Source organism: Vigna unguiculata, chromosome 8 (assembly GCF_037176805.1).
Source record: "Vigna unguiculata cultivar grain cowpea cultivar isolate G323 ecotype 2 chromosome 8, ASM3717680v1, whole genome shotgun sequence".
NCBI lineage: Eukaryota > Viridiplantae > Streptophyta > Magnoliopsida > Fabales > Fabaceae > Vigna > Vigna unguiculata.
This window is the reverse complement of record NC_140799.1, coordinates 19,305,076-19,328,518: the sequence shown is the minus strand read 5'-3', so window position 1 is coordinate 19,328,518 and position 23,443 is coordinate 19,305,076. Positions and strand designations below refer to the sequence as shown.

The 23,443-nt window shown below is 37.2% G+C and overlaps 1 pseudogene; it reads left to right on the top strand.

Annotated features, from left to right (window-relative positions):
- The first annotated feature begins 4,387 nt into the window (after positions 1–4,387).
- Positions 4,388–22,506, top strand: LOC114194918 (uncharacterized; annotated as a pseudogene).
- Positions 22,507–23,443: the final 937 nt, after the last annotated feature.

The window sequence follows — 23,443 nt, the reverse complement described above, 5'->3', positions numbered from 1 at the left end:
CTTATGAGTTAGACTTACCCCCAAGCTACAACATAAGTAACTCATTCAATGTTTCTGACCTTTCTCCTTTTGATGTAGGGTTTAAGAATTCGTGGTCGAATTCTCTCCAAGAAAGGGAGGATGATGAAGGCGTGACCACCTCCTTAGAAGCTCCCTCAAGAAGGATCACTAGAAGCATGTATAGAGGGGACTCTTCTATTCCATCACCTTTGTCTTTGTTTTGCATTACTTTAGTTTGAATTCCCTAAGTTGGTTTCTAGTTGACTTATTTTAGTTGACTTGTTGACTTTGATCCAAAGTTGACCTTTGACCAAGATTAGATTAACTTAAACCAACATGCTAATCCTTGTTTGTCTTATTTTGTAGGTAATTAAGAGAAAGTAGAGCATGGCTATGTTTAAATATATTACTTGGATGTGATACTAAGTATTATTTGTCATGTCTTTTTTTCTAAAGTTCGTTTATATATCATTATTTATTATTAGCTTACCCCTATTTGTTTGTTTATGTGTTTGTTGTGTGTGTGCGATGATCGTATAACGTGTGTGTTATACGGGAGTAGATGATAATGCAGATGCTTCTAACATGGAGTAGATAGACGAGAGGATGGGGCGAACTCAGGATTTTTATTTATTTATTAAGGTTAAAGGCAATGTGATTCTGTAATTTTTTATTATTATTATTATTCAAAGAATATTTTGACAATGGATGTTTTAAGCTACTCGATTTAAAAATCAACGTATAAGTTTTTACTTAAGTACGTTTTCTCAATAATTGTTTTCGCTAAAAGTGTATGTTTTATACTTTCTAAGACATGCAAAAAGTTGGGGTGTGATGAGTTCAAATTTTTGCCCTCATTTAATATTTAAATTTGGGGATTTAATTGAATTTTCTATGCTTAAAGATTGATTTAATTAGGATTTGTGATTATTGGATTTATTGAGTACGTTTGGTAAAAATGGCGTAAAAATTGATTTTAGTTGCATAAAATATTATTGGATATTCTAACGTTTGTTAATGCAGCTGGAATTTATTTTTGGTAAATTAATAGTGTGATTTTGAAATATTCAAAGTTACAAAATAAGTCCAAAATCAAGAAATTCTGGAAAAGAATAAATCAGGAGCTAAATGCACCCCCAGATTTTATTTGCACACTCCTCCTACAAGTGGACCACAAAAACTTGTTCTGCACCCCCAGTTTTCACTAAATTGCACCCCTCCTACCACTTAAACTCCACTCAACCAAATCATGCCATGTGGCAATCCCCACCTTTCAAATCAGGCCAACCATAAGCTGACACGTGTCATAATCTTCCACTCACCAAATTAACCAATCAGATCTTGTCACGTCATCATCTCTTCCATCTCACTCATGAAACCCTAACCCTAATTTTCCTCAAACCCTAGCCGCCACCATCAACCTCCACGGCAGCCACTGTCCGCAGTCACGCCGGCCACCGCGACGCATCACCAACCTGCAGCGCGCATCCACCGCCTCTCCATCTCCATCGCAGCTCCGCGCACCACAACCACGAACCTGTGTAACACCCCCGGATCCTCTTGGGCTTACCAGGCATCCCACCTGCCACCCTCAAACCGGTTGTGTTAGGTCTGCAGCCCAATACACCCCAACCCATCACCCTTCTCCGTCCATTCATACTGGGTGGGTTGTTGCCAGTGGGAATCGAACCCCCAACCTGACCTTTAACACCTCTGGCTCACCAGCAGATGCTACCAGTTGCGCTGCAGCACAACTGGTAGCATCTGCTGGTTTGCCAGGGGTGTTAAAGGTCAGGTTGGGGGTTCGATTCCCACTGGCAACAACCCACCCAGTATGAATGGACGGAGAAGGGTGAGGGGTTGGGGTGCATTGGGCTGTAGTAACCTGACAGCCTCTGGGGCCCGAGGAGGGGTAGCCAGGGATGTTACAACCTGCATCTACGCGAACCTTCTTCGCAGTGCATCCTCCACGCAAGCAGATCCACCATTTCTTCAACGCACCAGCAGCGAGACCAGCGCATTCCTCTCTTTCCCGCCGGCCACCATTCACGTTCTCTGCACCTCGCGCACTCTATGGCAGCGCCACCATCGTTTTCCATCTTCATGCAGCAGCCATGGCTGCACCAGCTTCGAAGCCACCACGATGCAACGCACCTCCCTCGCGCCCTTGCACTCGCGTTCCGCAGCCACCGCAGCAGCGCAACTCGCCGGAAATCTGACCACCATCATCACGACGCCATCTTCTTCCATCGTCAACCACCAGCGAGCTTCATTTTCTCTGCAGCACAACCATGGCAGCAGCGCACCTCACTGCACCCTCATTCTCGTCCATCTTCGCGCAAACCAGCAGCCACAACGAAGCACGCAAACGGAACAGTTGCAACAACCATCATCTTCTCTTCACGGACCATGACGCAGCAGCACCACCACGCCCGCCGAAGCAGCCGCCATTGCCGTCAGCCGCGCAGCCAAGGAAGAAACATGGGGGCAGAAACCATAATTCTGGAGAGAGAAAATGCACTGCCATGTGTCAGCATCTGGTAGGACAGTCAAACTGGTCAACTCTGGTTAACTAGTCAAAGTCAGCAGTCAATTCTGGTCAAAACTGCAAATATGGTTAAATGAGAGGGGCAAAATTAGAAATTGGACAGGAATTAAGTTGCTAATTAATTAAATAAAAATAAAAGATTTTAGCAACTGACAGATAAAGCCCAAAGTCCAATGGAAGCCTATATAAAGAGACTTAAGGGAGCAGAAGCGGGGGAAACTTACATCACCGTCATCCATCACATCTCTCATCCTCTCTTTTCTTTTATTTTCTTTCCTTCATATCATCATATATTCCATCAAAGCCATGGAGGGCTAGGCTTTTAGGGTTGATTCTACTGTAATTTCTTAAATGGATTCTGAGGTTAGATGAATTTATGTGTTTGTTATTTTGATTATTGTTGTGGTTTTTGTTTATCTATGTCCTTTGCTTCTTAATCGAATAGAAAATACTGATTTTAAATCTACATGTATGCTAATCATATGAGCTAAAAGGTTTTTAAATTAAATTGAGACTTTACTTCGATTTTATTTAGAAACTTTCATTTGATTAAATAAGTTTTTGCCAATAATTGAGACTTTACTTTGATTAATGGTAATTACTTTAACTAAAATTAGTCAAAACTTTACTTTGATTAATTAAGTTTTCTATTTGGTGAAGAAACAAAGGAATAGACATGATTAGACATAGTAAAATTAATTGAAACTGTACTTTGATTGAATTTACTATGGATAATCTAACAATTCTCACTTTTAATTGAGACTGTACTTTGATTAAAAGTGAGGATGCCAACAAATGAATTGAGTCTTTACATTGATTGATTTGTAAATCAACAACAATAATTAATTTAACAATAATCTCTAGATAACCAATGAAGAATCTTATTTAGAAAAAGCAGTGGAATTGACCTATTTACTATTATTGTGTTTACAATCTTCCGTGTCATTTTCTTTGCATATCAAAACCCCCCTATTTTTATAGTTGCTAGTTTTAATTGCATTTTTAAGAATCAAATATTTGAGATCAATTCCGTATTCATTGTGAGACGACTCAGGGTTATCTTAACCCTAACTATTTTGTTCACTACAAACTGGCAATACTGAAGTTGCTAAAGTAGTGGTAATTTGATCGCCTAACGACAGCGATATCAAATTTGGCGCCGTTGTCGGGGAATACGGTTAGTATTTCTTTTATTTTGATTCTGTTTTTATTTATTTATTTTATTTTATTTTATTTTATTTATTTATTTTTTTTATTTATTTTACGCATATACGTTTAATATAGTTTGTTATTTTGTAGTCTCTAGTTTTCTTTTAATATATTCCAAGCAAAGTTCTATTTTTGTTTTGATTAAGAATTTCTTTTAAGAAATTTTTTTGAGACTAGTTTGGAAAACTCTGTCTGGGAAAGACTTGGTATTTAAGTTGTCCACTGTGACGCACCTCTCTTTCCTGGGAGTAGACCCAACGACATCTTAACTCATTTCTTTCTTGAAATCTTTCTCCAAAACAAGAATAGGAAGAAAAAAAAAACACACAGGGAAACACTTTCAGGTGGACTGCTTAGTGCATGAGTCGGGCCAATCCGGGTCAATTTTATCAACTTGATTCAGAACTTGAAAGGAACTTGCGTAAATCACGTAGGAGACTTGAACTCAGGTGTTCTACTGAAGGAGCACCATCATCATCTGAACCTACCACTGAAAGTGTACCACTAGAATCACCTCCGGTGATTAACATATCTTCTGATCCATCACCTGAACCAGAAATTCAAGAAGATAGAATGGAAGAAAGAACAATAAGAGAGTTGGCTTCGTCGGATGCAGCAATCACACAAAACATGTGCATCCAATATCCAGATGGAGAATGTGAGCTTAAGTCTGGGTTAATCCATCTTCTACCCAAATTTCATGGATTAGCAGGAGAAGACCCGTACCATCATTTGAAGGAATTTCATGTTGTTTGTTCATCCATGAGACCTACAACAGTGACAAAGGAACATATCAAGCTTAAGGCATTTCCATTCTCATTGCAAGATGCCGCTAAGAATTGGTTATACTGCCTTCCGCCAGGATCCATCAATACTTGGGAGACTCTGAAAATATTATTTCTGGAAAAGTTTTTTCCAGCATCTAGAGTTGCTGCTATTCGCAAAGATATTTATGGGATAAGGCAACAAGAAAGACAAAGTCTTCACAAGTATTGGGAAAGATTCAAAATGTTATGTGCTTCCTGTCCTCATCACCAAATAAACGAGCATCTCCTCATTCAGTACTTTTATGAGGGATTGAGTATCATGGATAGACAAATGATAGATGCTGCAAGTGGAGGGTCATTGGTGGATAAAATGCCAACAAATGCAAGACAATTGATTGAAACTATGGCGTCGAACCATCAACAATTTTCCACAAGGAGTAATTCTATAACTCTATTGAAGGGAACCCATGGAGTAGAAGCTTCATATCTTGCAGATCACAAGAAATTAGAAGGGAAGTTGGATGACTTAGCGGCCATGGTAAGGACCTTGACAGACTTACAGAAAAAGCCTATCCCTTCTACTTTATGTGGAATTTGTGCTTCTACTAATCATCCTACAGAGGCTTGTTCTATGTTAAAAGAGACAGGGACGTTAGACAATGAATAACCTCAGGCATATGCTGCAAACATCTATGGCAATAATAGACCACCTCGGCAGCAATACAACCATGATTTGTCCTCCAACAAGTACAACCCAGATTGGAAGGAATATCCCAGCCAGAAATGGGGAAATCAACAGCCTCAACACCAACAAGTCTATGTTCCACCTCAACAGAGGCAACAACCACAACTAGCTGCAACCTCTGGTGATTCAAACATGGAAGCAATGATGAAAATGATGGCTGACATGATGAAGGGACAAATCAATGAGTTGAAACAGACGATGGAAGCAACCAATCAAAATTTGCAGAACCAGATTGGACAAATGGCAAATGAGTTAAATCAAATGAAGTCTCAACAAGGCTCGAGCAATTTGCCTGCACAAACTGTAATTAACCCGCGGAATGTAAGTGCTATTACTTTAAGATCAGGTAAGCAAATACAAGGCCTTGGGGATGCCCAAGAAGATGAAGATAAGGACAATGAAGTTGTACCTAATGATGAAAGAGGAAGATCAGATGAAGCAACACAAGCAACATCTGAAATGCCTGCACCCAGTGATAACTCCAGGTTGGTATCCCCTAATACTTCCTCCCTATCCAAACCGTTTGAAACCAAAAACTAAAAAGATGGAGGAGTTAGAGAAAGAAATCCTGAATACTTTCAAAAAAGTGGAGATAAACATCCCTTTGTTGGATGTTGTGAGACAAATTCCTAGATACGCCAAGTTTCTCAAAGAATTATGTACACATAAAAGGCGTATTATGGACAAAGAGGTAGTGAACATGGGAAGAAATGTCTCTAGCTTAATTAAGAAGCCTGCAGTCAGAATGCCGCAAAAGTGTAAGGATCCAGGTATGTTTTATGTTCCCTGCATTATAGGAAGTACTAAGTTTGACAATGCTATGTTAGATTTAGGAGCTTCCATTAATGTAATGCCTTTATCTGTTTTTACTTCACTTCATCTTGGACCTCTTAAGTCTACTGGTGTGGTCATTCAGTTGGCCAACCGTAGCATAGTTAACCCTGCAGGTGTGCTAGAAGATGTGCTTGTCCGTGTGGACAAGTTAATTTTTCCTGCAGATTTCTACATCTTGGACATGAAGGATGATGGAGAAATGAGTTCAACCACAATTATCTTGGGAAGACCATTCATGATGACAGCACGTACCAAGATAGACGTGCATGCAGGATCCTTGACTATGGAGATAGGAGATGAGAAGGTGCAGTTCAACGTGCTAGAAGCCATGAAGCACCCAATTGAAGATCATTCTTTGTTTTGTATTGATTTATTGAGTAATGTAGTGAACAATTATGCTTTTGGACTTTTGGACGTTTTATCCGGTTTTTCTTCTTCTTTGGATTTTTCTTTTTCGAATATTTCGGGCTTAATTTTAGACGAAAGAGAAAATTGTAAAACAGGTGATATGGAGGACGCGGTGTCACTATTTGATACCTCTGTGGCGTCCGAGTGTGATGCTGAGGTGGCTGAAATTACCTTAGGCAGTAAAATGTTGCCATCTGTGGAACAGCCACCCACTTTGGAGTTGAAACCTTTACCATCTCATTTGAAATATGTTTATCTTGACAGGGATGGGAAACTCCCTGTTATTATATTTGCCTTGCTTACTGACGAGCAGGAACAAAAGCTATTGCAGGTTATCAAAGATCACAAGCGAGCAATAGGCTGGACTTTGGCAGATATTCCTGGTATTAGTCCTTCTTTTTGCATGCATAGAATACTCTTGGAGGAGGATGCTAAGCCAGTAAGGCAACCTCAGAGGAGACTGAATCCTCAGCTGATAGAGGTTGTAAAGAAAGAAGTCACCAAGTTGCTACAAGCAGGTATTATATATCCTATTTCTGACAGCACTTGGGTGAGTCCTGTACATGTGGTCCCCAAGAAATCTGGGATCACCGTGGTCAAGAATGAGAAGAACGAGTTGATTCCTACTCGTATTCAGAATAGTTGGAGGGTCTGTATTGATTATAGAAGACTAAACCAGGACACCAGGAAGGACCACTTTCCTTTACCATTCATGGACCAAATGTTAGATCGATTGGCAGGTAAGTCTCATTACTGTTTTCTTGATGGATTCTCTGGGTATTTTCAGATTTGTATTGCCCCAGAGGATCAACATAAAACTACCTTTACTTGTCCATTCGGTACATATGCTTATAGGAAAATGCCATTTGGCCTTTGCAATGCTCCTGGAACATTTCAACGATGTATGATGAGTATTTTTACAGATTTGTTGGAGCATTGTATTGAGGTTTTTATGGATGATTTTAGTGTATATGGTTCATCTTTTGATCACTGCTTGTCTAATCTTGCTAGAGTCTTGGAGAGATGTGAAGAAACTAACCTTGTTCTAAATTTTGAAAAATGTCATTTTATGGTGGAACAAGGTATAGTTTTAGGTCACGTTGTTTCCAAGAATGGTATATCTGTAGATCCTGCTAAAATAGATATTATTTCACAATTGCCTTACCCCTCTTCTGTGAAAGAGGTTCGATCTTTTCTTGGACATGCAGGATTTTACAGGAGGTTTATCAAGGACTTCAGCAAGATAGCCAACCCTCTCTCCAACTTGTTGCAAAAGGATGTAGCATTTGACTTTGGAGAGAAGTGCAAAGCTGCGTTTGATACATTGAAAAAGGTGCTTACCACCACTCCTATCATCCAGCCACCTGACATGACATTACCATTCGAGCTGATGTGTGATGCATCAAACTTTGCAGTAGGAGCGGTGCTTGCACAAAAAGATGGGAAGCTATCACATGTGATATATTATGCTTCCAGAACGTTGGACACAGCGTAGGCTAACTACACCACGACTGAAAAGGAATTATTGGCTGTTGTGTTTGCCTTGGACAAATTCAGACCGTATATACTTGGTTCCAAGGTAATTGTTTATACTGATCATGCAGCATTTAAATTCCTTCTGAAGAAAGCAGATTCAAAACCAAGGTTGATCAGATGGATGCTACTGCTCCAAGAGTTTGACATTGAGATTCTAGACAGAAGTGGAGCACATAACTTAGTAGTCGATCATCTTAGCAGGATTGAAAATAGAGAAGATAACGTTCCTATTAAGGATGACTTTCCTGATGAAGTCCTCCTAGCATTGACTATTGTGAAAGGTATGTTTCCTGAACCTTGGTTTGCTGACATTGTTAACTATTTGGTTGTTTCTGCTATTCCTCCTTCGTTCTCCAAATATGAAAGAATCAAGCTAAAAAGTGAGGCAAAGTACTATATCTGGGAAGACCCAATTTTATGGCGCATTGGTAGTGACCAAGTCATAAGGAGGTGTGTTCCAGATATCGAGATACCTCATGTGCTTGAGTTCTGTCATTCATCTCCTTTTGGTGGACATTATGGCACACAAAGAACAGGTAGGAAGGTGTTGGATTGTGGATTATATTGGCCTACTATCTTTAAAGATGCACAAAGGGTATATGAAAATTGTGAGCAGTGCCAAAGGGCAGCCAGATCCATTACAATAAGGGATGAAATGCCTCAACAACCCATGCTATATTGTGAGGTATTTGATATTTGGGGTATTGATTTTATGGGTCCTTTTCCTCCTTCTTTTGGGTTTTCTTATATTTTTCTTGCTGTAGACTATGTCTCCAAATGGGTGGAAGCCATAGCTACAAGGACTAATGATTCTCGAGTTGTTATGAGTTTTGTCAGGTCTAACATTTTCTGCAGATTTGGGATACCACGGGCCATCATCAGTGACCAGGGGACTCATTTCTGTAATAGGCTACTTGAGAACATGTTGAAGAAGTATGGGGTGACACATCGCATTGCTACACCATATCACCCCCAAACTAATGGGCAAGCAGAGATCTCTAACAGGAAGATTAAAAAGATACTAGAGAAAGTAGTGAAGCCTAGTCGAAAGGATTGGGCCACAAGATTGGATGATGCACTTTGGGCACACAGGACAGCCTACAAAACACCTACAGGTATGTCACCTTTCAGGGTGGTTTTTGGAAAGGCTTGTCATCTACTTGTGGAGATTGAACATCGGGTCTATTGGGCCATGAAAGCATGCAACTTGGATTTGGAAGAAGCAGGAAATGAGCGAAAACTTCAGTTGCAAGAACTAGAGGAGATTAGGCTTGCAGCCTATGAAAATTCAAAGTTCTACAAAGAGAAAACCAAGAAGTTCCATGACCAAAAGCTTGTGGCTAGAAAGGATTTCAAGGTAGGCCAGAAGGTGTTACTATACAAATCCAAGCTTGGTCATATGAGTGGTAAGTTGCGTTCTACTTAGGAAGGACCATACATTGGTACAGAAGTCTTCCCTTATGGAGCAGTGGAGATCAAGGAAGAATCTTCAGCAAGAACTTTTAAAGTTAATGGGCATCGTCTTCGGATATTTAATGAAAATCAAGATATGTTGAACAAGACGATGGATGGGATGAACTTGACTTCTCCCTCATACCTTCCACCTTGAGGAGGTAAGTACACTTCATACTTTTTCTTTGCATTTTATACATATTGAATACATTGAGGACAATGCATGGATAAAGTGTGGGGGTGTGGGGAGATTTCCCCCTTTTCTGATTTGTTTTCTATTTGTTTTGTTTTTTTCTTTTCTAATTTTGTTTTCTGTTTGTTTTTATTAAAAAAAAAGTTTCTGCTTTCAATAAAACATATTGACATTGGATTTTTGGATTTGATTTACTAATTGGAACGATCATAATTCTGGGAAAATAAAAGTCATGTGCTATGAATGGATTGTTTCTGTGATTTACTAATTGAGTTGATTTGAGAGTTTCTGGAATAAATCTTTTGTGAAAGAGTTTTTGACCTTATGAGTTTTGAGCTTTATTGTAAGGATGAACTACCATGTGTCATTCCTATTTTTCTTGTGTGATTTGCTCATGTCTTGTTGGTACTTAAATGTTTAGCTTGATTCTGTTGTTTTGCATCTTAGGTGAACATGCATGATTTAATATGATTGAGGCATTTCTTGTTTTTAGCTACTTGGCCAAATAAGCTAACCATGACATTGATCCATTGGTAGCCCCTTGAGCTTAAACCTCTTTTTCTTGTTTTGAGCATATTGCTAAACCTTAAAAAGAAAAAGACCATGTTTTTCCTTACCTTAGGGAGAAAGAAGGAGCTAGTGGATTATGTTGAGATTGGTTGAGGAATAAAGTGTGGGGGCCCACAAAGTTGTAAAAATGGCAAAAGGAAAATAATTGTTGATGACAGAGTGTTGAAATGAAAAATGATTGTTGTCTGAAAAAAAAAAGAGAGCAACAAAGGATAAAAGAAAAAAAAGGATTGTTTTTGAAACTATGCTCCATAACTCTTTCTTCCTTACTATTTCAAAAACACACAAATCCTAAAGTTTTTCCTACCTTTGCCTTGGCCTCATTAGGGTGTTATAGTTGCCACATCATTTCCACGTCATCTAAGTGAATGGGCAAATATTTGAGGCTCAATAGCGGCATTTTTGTGATTATGCACCTAATGGTGGCATTTTTGTAAATATGTCAATCTGGTTTTTCATTTTTCAGCACTATCATCTTCTCCACTCTTCAATTTCATGCTTTGCATATTTTTCACGTTTTATGAATTATGGACAACACCCATTGTTGAGATTCTCGTTTTTTGCACCTTGGGTAACATTTATATTGAAGCATTTAACTTTTTTGTGCATTGTTTTCATTCTTGCCCTTTCTCTCCTTGCACATTTTTCGTTTTCTGCACCAATTTGTACTCATTTGGGATGGGTGGCATATTTATTTCATGTGTATTTTTAATTATTATGCATAGCTCACCCTTTCTGTGTGTGTGTGTGGCAATGATCGGATAACTTGTTATCCGGGAGTAGATGATTTGACAGGTAGGCCAGGAGATGCTTCGACTCGGAGCGAGGGATAACATGGGATGTTATATCTATATTTACTATTTTGGTTTTGAGATTATTATGTAACCTTTTGGGAGCCATTTGAATATTATTTCAACTTTATAAATTATGGACTCCTATTTTTATAACATGTTAATACAATATTTAAATTTCCCGCATTCTGGGAAATGAGCTTTATTCATAAATGCGTCTTATTTATGTTTTATTTATTTATTTTATTTATTTAAATCAGTAATATTCCTTAGGGATGTTACAGTTTTTAGCACACTTTGGCCACTTTTTGGAGACATATGAGACACATTCTTTGTCTCCTTTTGTGCTAGAACGAAATTAGCCTTGCACACATATAGTTATCTCTTTTGTCTCTCATTTTTTGTAACCTTATTTGACCTAGTTTCTAGAAGCTAGGGTTAGGTTTTTGTAGAGATATCCTTAGGTATCTTTTGTTGACATGAGAAGCCAAGGTGGTTTGCTTCTTGAAGATTTGATGAAGATTGAATGAAGCTCTTTTGAACTATCTTGAAACCATAAACATTGGAATGAAGTCTACATTGATGAAGGAAAGGAGATTTGATGATATCCATGGTGATCAAGGCTGGAATGTGTGATCTCCATGTACTTACATCATTAAGAAAGTGTGCTTGTAGTTTGTAATTCATGTTGTAGACCTTAAAGCATTAATTAGATGTAGTTTGGTCTTTGTTGTGTTTTAATATGTTGAATGGTTTTTCAATAGGTTAAAATGTCTCTTTTAATCTGTTGAATGACTTTTTAACAGGTTAAAAGGTTTGCTGCAGTAGTCTTAAACTACAACAAATTCAATCAGTTGATTTAGTTTTTAATCGACTGATTTCACTTAAGTCAAGTGAAATCAACCGATTGATTTGACGATCAACCTGTTGAATTTCGTAACAATTTGACTATAAAAGCTGTGATTTTCGAAAGAGAGGTAATTTGATCATTTTAGAGCACGAATTGGTTCTAGAAACTTGTTGAAACTCTCTCCTTCGTGATCATAGGTGTTGCAGTTGTTGAAGATTGATCCTGGATCAATTCTTGAAGCTTTTAGCTCTGTTTGAAGCTTGGAGAAAGTGGTTTTTGGTAGGCAAGGTTGTGCTACCACTGAGGTTTCTTTCTCAAGCTTTGTGTGTGCTTGGTGGTTTTCCAGGTCTGCAAGAGGGTTCTTGCTGTGCTGGTGTGATTCTTGTGTGATTCAAGAGTCTTTTGTGGTGTTTTTGCATATTTTGGAAGTGTAAGGGTGGATTCTTTGTAAAACTTTTAAAATAGTGCAAAGTCAAGCTCAGGTTGCCTTGACAAACTAGATGTAGCTCAGGTTTGAGTGAACCAGTATAAAAATTCGTGGTGTCCTCTCTTCTCTAACCTTTCTCTCTTGCATTTTCATTTTAAAGTTTCAAGAGTGAACAAGTTACCCTTTGGTGAAGGTGCCTCAATTCATAGACCACCTATGTTTAGTGGCATTAATTACCAATTTTGGAAAATTAGGATGAAAATCTTTATTGAGTCAATAGATCAAGGGATATGGGATGCAATCATAAATGGACCATATACTCCTAAACATATTGTTGATGATGTGCAGGTTAATAAGCCATGGACTCAATGGAATGAGGAAGAAAGGAGGAGAGTCCAATATGATTGCAATGCAAAGAATATCCTCACTTCATCTCTCAACATGGATGAGTTTTTTCGTGTTTCACAATGCAAGAGTGCCAAGGAAATTGGGAGGTTCTTGAAGTGACTCGTGAAGGAACCAATGATGTTAAGAGAGCTAGAAAGCATGCCTTGATTCAAGAATATGAGCTATTCAAGATGAGACAAGAAGAATCCATAGCGGATGTGCAAAAGAGATTCAGTCACATAGTCAACCATCTCATAGGCTTGGGTAAGGAATTTGACAAGGAAGAGTTAGACATCAAGGTGCTAAAGTGTCTTGATAGATCTTGGCAACCAAAGGTCACGACTATCTTAGAAACAAGAGATCTATCCACTTTGATTACAACCGCATTGTTTGGTAAGCTTAGGGAGCATGAGATTGAGATGCAAAGGCTTAATGAGCTTGAGTCAAGTGAGAAAAAGGTCAAGAACATAGCCTTGAAGACTAGCACCAAGAAAAATGAGGAAATTGAGGATGAGGTGGCTGAATCAAGTGAAAGTGAGAACTTTAATCTCCTTGTCAAGAGGTTTGGTAAGTATCTCAAAAGGAAAGGTATCAAAGGTAATCCCAAGAGGTATACTTCCAAACACAATGAATCAAACTCTTATAATTTTACATGTTATAACTGTGGAAAACAAGGACATATCAAGATTGAATGTCCAAATGCTAACAAAGAAAAGGAGAAGAGTGTTGATAGGAAAAAGGAGAAGAAGCCAAAGGAGAAACGTGCATACATTGCATGGGAGGACAATGATGATTCAACAACAAGTAGCTCCTCACAAGATGAGAGTAAAGAAGCCAACTTGTGTCTTATGGCTGGTTTTGAGTCATCTTCCTCAAGCCAAGTAAGTGCTATAGACTTAAATGACTATAATCAATTGTTGCATGATTTTGAAGAGTTGCATAATGAAGCAAACAAGATTTCTGCATTAAACAATTGGTTGAAAGGCTTAAACAATTGGCTGGAAAACAAAGTTAGTCAACTGGAAGAAGAAACAGCTGATTTAAAAACTGATTTTGAACATTTAGAAATCAGTCTGCTGAAAGATCCTGTGAAAACTGCACAGTTTTGAAAAATCAAGTGAAATACCTTATCAAAACCTGTGCAAGGTTCACAAGAGGAGAAGCAAACTTAGAGGCTGTTCTTGGTTCACAAAATTGTGTGTTTGGCAAAGCTGGACTTGGTTTCAATCCTTCTTTTCAAAAGAAAACCAAGAAGTTCTCTAGTTTCTTTTCTAAAAGCATGCCAAGTGACATACCATTCATTTCATGCAACTATTGTATGCAAAAAGGTCATGCTATTAAGAACTGTCATGCTAGAAAATATGATGTTCCTAAAGGGATTATCAAATGGATCCCAAAAGGATCTAGAAAGGCATAACCATGATCGACCCAACCTATTAAAGGGTACCAAATAATCCAAATTTGTTTTGCTGGTCATAAAAGGTGATAAGAAAGATTTGTGGTACCTTGATAGTGGTTGTTCAAGACATATGATAGGAGATAAAACCAAATTTGCAAAGTTGGAGTTGAAGGAGGAAGGGTTTGTAACCTATGGAGACAACAACAAAGGAAGAATCCTTGGAAATGGAGTCATAGGCAATGGATCCTCTTTCAACATCAAGAATGTGCTTTTGGTTGAAGGACTCAAACACAATTTGATAAGTATAAGTCAACTATGTGATAAAGGCTTTAAAGTCATGTTTGAACCAAATAGTTGTTTGATATATGATACACATGGTAGTATTGTTTTGATAGGCAAGAGAGTCAATAATATATATCTACTTGACTTGCATCATGCATCATTTAGCATCCATTGTTTGCTTACAAAAGAGGATGATACTTGGTTATGGCATAGAAGACTTTGTCACATACACATGCAGCATTTCAATCGGCTGAATAGAAAACAATTGGTTGAAGGACTACCAAAACTCAAGTTTGAGAAGGATAGAGTATGTGAAGCATGTCAAAATGGAAACAAACTAAGGTCTCTTTTAAATCCAACAATGTTGTTTAAACTGAAAGACCTTTAGAGATGCTTCACATAGATCTATTTGGTCCATCTCGAACCATGAGTCTTGGTGGCAATCTTTATGCATTAGTCATTGTTGATGATTTCTCTAGGTACACATGGACTTTGTTCTTAGCTGCCAAAAATGACACTTTTCATGCTTTCAAAAGACTTGCCAAGATGCTTGAAAATGAAAATAGTTCCAAGATAGTGTCTATTCGAAGTGATCATGGTGGGGAATTTCAAAATGAAAAGTTTGAACACTTTTGTGAAAGAATGCAGATGAGGAAGATATACTGCAGGAGCAGATTTCTGCTGCAGAAAAGTCCACTGCTGCAGGAAATCAGTTGGCTGAAAAGGAAAAACAGTCGACTGAAAAAGCTGCACATAGCAAATTGCCCAAGGATTGGATCCAGCCTAGAGGTTTATCAAAGGACAACATCATAGGTGATATCAAACAGGGAGTATCAACTAGACGTAGGATTGTATTTTGTGAACATGTTGCATTTGTATCTCAAATTGAACCTAAGAATGTGAATGATGCTTTGAATGATAGTAATTGGATTGTGGCTATGCAAGATGAACTCAATCAATTCACAAGAAATGATGTGTGGTCTCTAGTGCCTAAAACTAATGACATGAATATAATTGGAACCAAATGGGTTTTTAGAAACAAAATGGATGAAGATGGTAATATTGTAAGAAACAAAGCTAGACTAGTTGCTAAAGGTTATAATCAAGAAGAAGGCATTGATTTTGATGAAACTTATGCACCTGTAGCTAGGCTAGAAGTTATGAGATTACTCTTAGAATATGCTTGCATGTGTAACTTTAAATTGCATCAAATGGATGTGAAAAGTGCATTCTTGAATGGTTTTCTAAATGAAGAAGTGTATGTATCACAACCTCCTGGATTTGAGGATCATCTCTATCCTAACCATGTTTTCAAATTGAAAAAGGCCTTATATGGTTTGAAACAAGCACCAAGCCAATGGTATGAAAGGCTAAGCAATTTTCTCTTATCAAAAGGTTATGCTAGAGGTGCAGTGGATAAAACACTCTTCATTAGAAAACATGATAATGATGTGATACCATTTCAAGTGTATGTTGATGATATCATCTTTGGTTCAAATAATACACATTGTGTGAAGAGTTTGTTGTAGCAATGCACGGAGAGTTTGAGATGTCCATGATGGGTGAGCTTGCCTACTTTCTAGGGCTACAAGTCAAGCAACTCAAGCATGGAACATGTTTAAATCAATGAAAATACTGTTTGGACTTATTGAAAAAGTTCAAAATGGAGGATTGCAAGGAAGCTGCCACTCCAATTGCAAAAAATTGCCTTATGGATGCAGATGAGGCTGGCCAACCAGTAGATTCAACCAAATATAGAGGGTTGATTGGGTCTTTGCTCTATCTTACAGCAAGTAGGCCAGACATTCAGTTTGGAGTATGCTTATGTGCTAGATTTCAAGAAAATCCTAAGGAATCACACTTTAAGGCTGCAAAAAGGATTCTAAAGTACCTCAAAGGAACAACCAATGTTGGTTTATGGTATCCATGTGATTCTAACATATCTCTTAGTGGCTTTTCAGATTCAGACTATGCAGGGTGCAAATTGGATAGGAAAAGCACAAGTGGTACTTGCCATTTGCTTGGATCAAGTCTAATCTCATGGAATAGACAAAAGCAAGCTTGTGTGGCACTTTCCACAGCTGAAGCTGAATATATTGCTGCTGGACATGGTTGTGCACAAATCATATGGTTGAAACATCAACTTTTGGACTATGGTGTAAGGCTAAGCAAGGTACCTTTGTATTGTGATAATACTAGTGCCATCAACTTAACCAAGAGATATGTTCAAAAGGGTAATTGTGAAATCAAGTTTGTTAAAACTGAAAATCAATTGGCGGATTTGTTTACAAAACCATTGGCTAGAGATAGGTTTAACAAGCTAAGAACTGAACTAGGCATCTTAGACATAAAAAATGTGGTCTGATGTGTTTGTAGCATGTTAATCTTATGTACTAATGCATTGGTTTCATAAAAATTTGCTGCTGTATGCAAAAGTTAAAAACTGTCATAGTCAACCTGTTGATTTTGCATTGCAACGTGTTGATTTCACTTAAATTTGCCTCTGTTTGCAGAATTCATGATCTGTCAATCTGCTATTTCTGTATTTCAACATGTTTATTTCACTTAAACTGCCACTGGATAATGAAAAATTGATCTGCTATGATTTTTGACAAGCATCTTCTTCCAACAATGCTAAGTGTTAGTTTTGAAATGGTTGAAATGCCAAGAAGGGGGGGTTGAATTGGCTAGTTAAAAATTTAGGTTATCTTTGAAAGCTAAAACCACCTTTGATTGAATCAATTAGATCACCAAGTTAGGATGCAAAAAGGTGATGGACAATATACTTTCAATCGATCACAAATAGTGTTAACAAATTGATTTTACTAAACAGATTTTGTTCTGTTATAATCAATCGATTGAAACAGAAAAACAATTGACTGAAATACTGGGAAAAATGCAGAAATGCATATTCAAGTTTTAAACCAGTAACAGTGCACAAGAATGATCAAGACAGGTTCTAAATGATTATGCAAACATGCTCAATGCTACAGATGTCATGAAAACATGCAAGAACATGAAAAACATAATTAAAACTTAAGTTCTTGAAACTTTAAAATAAATATGTGAGAGTGAAAGGTTGCAGAGGAGAGGAGACCACGAGATTTTTATATTAGTTCACTCAAACCTAAGCTACATCTAGTTTGTCAAGGTAACCCGACTTGACTTTCCACTATTTCAAAAGATTTATAAAGTATCCACCCTTACACTTTCAAAATATTCAAAAACCACACAAAAGACTCTTGAATCACACAAGAGTCACACTAGCACAACAAGAACCTTCTTACAGACCTGGAAAACCACCAGGCACACACACAAAGCTTGAGAAAGATCAAACCTCAGTGGTAGCATAACCCAACCTACTACAAACCACTTTCTCTAAGCTTCAAACCAAGCCAAAAGCTCCAAGAATTGATCCAAGATAAATCTTCAACTGCTGCAAACTGTATATTCACGAAGGAGAGAATTTCCACAAGTTTCTAGAACAATTTCGTGCTAAAAAATGATCAACAAATCTCTCCTTCGAAAATCACAACTTTTATAGTCAAACTGTTACGAAATTCAATAGTCGATTAAAAAATAAATCAACTGATTGAATTTGTTGCAGTTTAAGACTACTAGAACCAACCTTTTAACCTGTTGAAAAACCATTCAACAGATTAGAAGACACACCAAAGACGAAATATATCTAATTAATGCTACAAGGTCTACAACATGAATTACAAACTTCAAATACATTTTCTTAATGATGTAACTATGTGGAAAGCACACGTTCCAGCCTTGATCAACATGAATACCATCAAATCTCCTTTCCTTCATCAATGTAGGCTTCATTTCAATGGTTAATGGCTTCAAGATAGTTCAAAAGAGCTTCATTAAACCTTCATCAATCTTCAAGAAGTATACCACCTTGGCTTCACTTGTGAACAATCTCCCACTGCTTTGATGAAGCCAACCTCTATCTTCTTTTATCTATATTCTTGTATCTTCCATTACAAATTGCTTCCATTTTTTTGACATCATTAAATTGATGAAATGACACCTTAGCTTTAAACTTGTGAACCTGAAAATCATTTACGGTAGCAATACACACAAGCTAGCAAGCACACAAGGATGCACATGCTCCCCCTATCAATAAGATGGGTTCAAATTCAGATTTGATTATTGATTCCAATTTTAATGCTTCTACTTAGTTCAATGTGATAATTTTTCTCCATTTTCCAATTTCCAATTTTTCTCCCCCTTTGGATTCATCAAACAGAACAAATGCATAAAGAGAACAAGCATTGCATATCCTTTCATTAATAGTGGAACATAATACAACCAACAAAAACTAAAAATAGAGAAAAAAACATTAAGCTGATACAATCAACCGACTGAAAAAAAAACAACCAACTGAAACTGACACATGGATGCAATGCATGATCCTAAACAACCAACACACTCAGTCATCTTGAGGATCATTTCTGGTCTAGAATGAGTTAAGCATGTCATGGATATTATGGATTTGGCCATCCAATGCATTAAATCTTTGATTGCAATAGTTGTGATGTGCATGTTGAGACACATTGAGCTCATGTAGTTGGTTCAACACCATTCTCTCAAAATGTGAGTACACAGGGCCTCTATCCTCTAGAGGGTTGTAGGGAATTAAGTCCATGGGTCCAGCAGTTGGTTCTTCCTCTTTATTTGCATCACTTGGGCCAATTTCATGGTCATGTACACCACCAACTACAACACTAGCAGTTGTCCATCCATTTCCCACCTTGAGAAAGCCCATTTTGTGCAGATTTTGGTTGGAGGTATGGTTCAACAGTCCAGTTGACTCTTCTAGCTCATCCTCTAGATCAATTCCAAAGTATTCAATGAATTTTGACACGAAAGCCACATATGGCAGCCTAAAATTCATGAGTCTCTTGGCCTTGAGCATGTGATCACGAAACACATAGATCCAATCCACTTGAATGTTGTGTTGAATATAGTACATGAGTATTAAATCTCCCTCATTCAATGTTGAATGGTTGCTACCACGTGGAACAAGGATTTTTGTGACAATCATACCAACCAACATGGAAGTGCTTGATTTCAGCAACAGGATTCCTCAAGCATTGGCCATAGTATTGAACCTTGTTGAATTCTAGAACAGCCCCAGTTTCACATTTTCTCACTTACACACCTCTTGTTTTGAGTCCAACCACATCTTTCCAAGCTTTTTTGTAGATCTCCATTCGAACACTATTAATACTTGAGTTGTTGAAATAGGCTCTCAAAGCCTTCAACCCTCAACTATGAGAATCTCAACACCTTAGGATTGCTTATTTGCTTCCTATTCATCTCAATAAGGAACATTTGAATGTTATCCTCATGATCTTCAAACCATGCTTCAATTCTCCCATGACTTTCGTGATTTGGAGACCTTGGGGTAGGAGGAGTAGAGTGCTCATCATCAGATTGGATAGCTCTGTGTTGATGACAAGGCATGATGAGTATGGGTATGGGTGTTTCTAAGAGAAGTATGATGCAAATGCAGCAATACAAGTGCAGTATTTATAATTGAACAGACTAATTTTCAGAAAAAGTTGATTAAATGGGGCAGATTTTCCTAATTAATTTGTTTTAGGTTACCCAAACCAGATTAATGCAGTCCAAAATAGTATCTCATGCATTCATGGTGTTTTCAATGTGTTTTTATGAGTGAATCAATCAATTCAGATCATGTGAGCTGCATGCACATTGGAATTGTACACTATACAATCTTTTTGGTTAAACAAATCAGTAAAAGCAACACATGGCTAATGAAATAGGCAATTATGAGCAGATAGTACCAGACAAAAAAATGCTTCCTTTGGTTGGGTCAGCTTAACAATTCAATTCATGAGTAAATGCACAGTTTAAGTAAAATCAACACGTTGAAAAATAGAATTAGTCGATTAAAACAACATCAGAGCATCAGAGATTAAAACCAGAATCTGGTTAAGTGAATTTAGCTTACTGATTTTGAATATCAATCGATTGAAAATTGTAAAATTGAACTTCATTTTTCTAGATTCAGTTTTAATGAAATCAACATACTGAATTGTGAAAACAACAGATTAAAAACCATAGCAGATCAATTTTTCATCATTCTGTGACAATTTAAGTGAAATAAACATGTTGAAAAATAGAATCAATAGGTTGACAGATCATGATTTGTGCAAACAGAGGCATATTTAAGTGAAATCAACATGTTGAAATGAAAAACCAGCAGGTTGAATATGACAGTTTTCAATTTTTGCATACAACAGCTGATTTTTATGAAACCAGTGCATGAGTACATAAGATTCACATGCTAAAAACACATCAGACCACATTCTTGATGTCCAATATTTCTAGTTCAGTTCTTAACTTGTTAAACCTATCTCTAACCAATAGTTTTGTAAACAAATCCGCCAATTGATTTTCAGTTTTAACAAATTTGATTTCACAATCTGCCTTTTGAACATGATCATGAATGAAATTATGCCTAATCTCTATATGCTTGGTTTTAGAATGTTGTATTGGATTCTGGGTTAAGTTGACGGCACTAGTATCATCACAATACAAAGGTACCTTGCTTAGACTTACACCATGATCCAAAAGTTGAAGTTTCAACCATATGATTTGTGCACAGCCATGTCCAACAGCAATATACTCTGCTTTAGTAGTGGAGAGTGCCACACATGCTTGCTTTTTGCTATTCCATGAGATTGGACTTGATCCAAGCAAATAACAAGTACCACTTGTGCTTTTCCTATCCAATTTGCACCCTGTGTAATCCAAGTCTGAAAAACCACTAAGAGTTATGTTAAAATCACATGGATACCATAAACCAACATTGGTTGTTCCCTTAACGTGCTTTAGAATTCTTTTTTGCAGCCTTAAAGTGTGATTCCTTTAGATTTGCTTGAAACCTAGCACATAAGCATACTCCAAATTGAATATCTGGCCTACTTGCTGTAAGATAGAGCAAAGACCCAATCAACCCTCTATATTTAGTTGAATCCACTAGTTAGCCAACCTCATCTTCATCGATAAGGCAATTTGTTGTAATTGGAATGGCAACTTCCTTGCAATCCTCCATTTTTAACTTTTTCAACAAGTCAAAACAGTATTTTGATTGGTTTAAAAAATGTTCCATGCTTGAGTTGCTTGAGTTGCAGCCTGAGAAAGTAGGTAAGCTCACCCATAATGGACATCTCAAATTCTTCCTGCATAGTTGCAATAAACTCTTCACACAATGTGTTGTTATTTGAACCAAAGATGATATCATCAACATACACTTGAACAAGTATAACATCGTTTTCATGTTTTCTAATGAAGAGTGTTTTATCCACTACACCTCTAGCATAACCTTTTAATAAGAGAAAATTTCTTAACCTTTCATACCATTGTCTTGGTGCTTGTTTCAAACCATATATGGCCTTTTTCAATTTGAAAACATGGTTAGGATAGAGATGATCCTCAAATCTAGGAGGTTGTGATACATACACTTCTTCATTTAGGAAACCATTCAAGAATGCACTTTTCACATCCATTTGATGTAATTTAAAGTTACACATGCAAGCATATGATAAGAGTAATCTCACAGCTTCTAGCCTAACTACAAGTGCATAAGTTTCATCAAAGTCAATGCCTTCTTCTTGATTATATCCTTTAGCAACTAGTCTAGCTTTGTTTCTTACAATATTACCATCTTCATCCATTTTGTTTCTGAAAACCCATTTAGTTCCAATTATATTCATATCATTAGTTTTAGGCACTGAAAACCACACATCATTTCTTGTGAATTGATTGAGTTCAATTTTTAGGTTCAATTTGAGATACAAAAGCAACATGTTCACAAAATACAATCCTACGTCTAGTAGATACTCCCTGTTTGATATCACATATGATGTTGTCCTTTGATAAACCTTTAGGCTGGATCTAATCCTTGGGCAAGTTGTTGTCTGTAGCTTTTTCAGTCGCCTATTTTTCCTTTTCAACCGATTGATTTCCTGCATTAGAGGGCTTTTATGCAGCAGAAATCTGCTCTTGCAGTAGATCTTCTTCATCTGCATTCTTTGGCACTTGATCTTGCAACTTTGGGCTAGTATCATCAAATACAACATGCATAAACTCTTCAACAATTATCAATCTCTTATTATAGACTCTATATGCATGAGTTTGTGTAGCATAGCCTAGAAAAACACCTTCATCCGCTTTTGCATCAAATTTCTCAAGACTTTCTTTGCCATTATTTAAGATGAAACACTTACATCCAAATACTTTTAGGTGACTTATAACAGGCCTCCTCCCTTTGAAAAGCTCATAGGGGGTTTTCTTCAAATTTGCCTAATCAACACTTTATTTAAAACATAGCAAGCTTGTTCACTGCATCAGCCTAAAAATAGTTAGGTAGTGAGTTTTCATTCAACATAGTTCTAGCTAGTTTCTCAAGTCACCTGTTTTTCTTTTCAACAACACCATTTTGTTGTGGGATTCTTGGTGCAGAAAAATTATGATTAATGTCATGCTTTTCACAAAAGTGTTCAAACTTTTCATGTTGGAATTCCCCACCATGGTCACTTCGAATAGAAACTATCTTGGAACTCTTTTCATTTTCAAGCATTTTGGCAAGTCTTTTAAAGGCATGAAAAGTGTCATTTTTGGTAGCTAAGAACAAAGTCCATGTGTACCTAGAAAAATCATCAACAATGACTAATGCTTAAAGATTGCCACCAAGGCTCATGGTTCGAGATGGACCAAATAGATCTATGTGAAGCATCTCTAAAGGTCTTTCAGATGAAACAACATTTTTTGGTTTAAAAGAGACCTTAGTCTGTTTTCCTTTTTGACATGCTTCACACACTCTATTCTTTTCAAACTTGAGTTTTAGTAGTCCTTCAACCAATTGTTTTTTATTCAGCCGATTAAAATGCTGCATATGTATGTGACAAAATCTCCTATGCCATAACCAAGTGTCATCCTCTTTTGTAAGCAAACAATGGATGCTAAATGATGCATGATGCAGATCAAGTAGGTATATGT